General features: G+C 34.5%; 1 pseudogene; it reads right to left on the reverse strand.

The window, feature by feature from the left end:
* Positions 1-607: 607 nt before the first annotated feature.
* LOC147282020 (protein TERMINAL FLOWER 1-like) lies at positions 608-2,013 on the reverse strand (annotated as a pseudogene).
* Between the last annotated feature and the right edge of the window lie 8 nt (positions 2,014-2,021).

Raw genomic sequence — 2,021 nt, forward strand, 5'->3', positions numbered from 1 at the left:
GTAACTGGTGTCAGGTTTAATTGATTGATAGTCTTACAACACACCCGCGCGCGCACATATATAATATATATATATATGAGAACTCTGAAAATGTCTTCATTTTAAGAAAAATGAGGACAACATTGTGAGGCCAGTACCACCATGTGATCCACTCATCTAAACCTTAATCTCATCTAAACCCTAATCAAAGTAGAAGAAGAAAAAAAGTTAGGTTAGAGGTGGATTGGTTCCACGTGTCCCCTTATGATTTTTCAGTTGATATAAAAGCCAAAACCCTAGATCGAGCACTGGAAGAAGAGAAAGAAAGAGCTAGGGACATATATATATGGGTCTTGTGTACTCCTGTCCAGCTAGTGTCCCCCTTATAATTTTCCAGTTGAGAAGAACAACAAAACCCCATATATATATATATATATATACATATGCAGTCAGATGATCAGATCAGACTTAATAAACAGCCACAGCAAATTCATAACATTTGATAAAGAGGAAGAAAACGTACAACAGTACGTAGTCTCACACACACAGCTAGCGGTGTTTTATTTTATTTAAAAACATATATATTTTGGTGGTAGCTACTAGCAGCTAGCTAGGTAGGTAGCTTAGGCTAGCGTCTTCTGGCTGCCGTTTCTCTCTGCGCATTGTAGTAAACGGCAGCGACAGGAAGGCCGAGGTCGTTTTGGGCGGCGAAGCCTCGGGTGCTGAAGTGATCCCTTGAGGAAGGAGGGTTCACTGACTGCCTTCGTTTCTGCTGGAACAGAACAAACACAAACCTGTGGATGCCTATGTTGGGCCTTGGGATATCATAGCTCACCACCTCTCTTCCTGTTAATTAATTAATTAATTACATTTGGAAAATTAATTAGCTAGATAGAGATTAGAGACTACTAGCTATAGTGGACCTACCAAATGTGGCGTCTGTGGTGCCTGGTATGTCTGTCACAATCCTGTTTTTTTCAATTAAAGCAAGCGGTTAGTTCCTAGCTAGCTAGGTATATATGCTATTCACAATATATTGCAGCTTCCTTATATGCACACGTGCTATGATATATACTAGTGATCCTTGGATTCAGATGGGTTCACGATATATAGATTGTGAACACTTCGATCTATGTGCATATTATGCAACCACGGCACCATAGAAGGTCTCATGTACCATAGATTGTGTATAATGTTGCTTTGCTTTTTAGATTTAAGTTCAAAATTTTAAGTTAATAGAGAGACCATAGAAATATATAATACATATATTTCTAATTAACTGAATATCGATCAACTTAATTGATTTTCAGTTTTGATAATAAAAAAATTAATTATCTTTAATTGATTTGTAGGTTTTGATAATTGATATATATATAATAGGGTAAATTTTCAAGTAAGAAAAGTATGAACATCATTTTTTGACCTATAATTCAATAATTTGAATATCTTATATTTTAGAATATCATTTAAAGATTACTTTTGTAAAAAATTAGACAAATTAAAAATTATTTAGTCAATTTATTTAACCAACATCATTAATTTTAATTTTATTTGATATATTGTAATTTTTTCAATAATTTAAATGATCAAACAATTATTAATTTGATTAATTTTGTAGATGACCATTGAAAAGAAACTTAAAACATAAACGGAATCTGCACTGTGAGGTGGTACCTAAAAATGATGTTTCTTAAAGTAAGAACAGTTATATAATAGGTGTTCTAAGGTATATATAGTACCAGTGCAGTTGCTCCCTTAAATAAGGATCACTAGGGCCAGGAACATCAGGGTCAGTCATCACCTGCAACAAGAAATTAACAGAGACTAATTAAGAGCAAATTCAAAGAGAAATTAAGTGGAAAATATTTTATTGGAGCTGTGTGGATATGGATTCAAATACATGTATATATTACCAGGGTAAAAGAAAGATCTCATATCGCCTCCTTGAATCTCAACTCTAGGTTTGGTGGTGACTGCAGAAGGGTAGAGCTCCTGTCCATTGCAGACTGGCTTGCTGTTGTAAGTCACAGACATTTTTGTTG

Source organism: Dryas octopetala, chromosome 6 (assembly GCF_963921425.1).
Source record: "Dryas octopetala chromosome 6, drDryOcto1.1, whole genome shotgun sequence".
NCBI classification, from domain to species: domain Eukaryota; kingdom Viridiplantae; phylum Streptophyta; class Magnoliopsida; order Rosales; family Rosaceae; genus Dryas; species Dryas octopetala.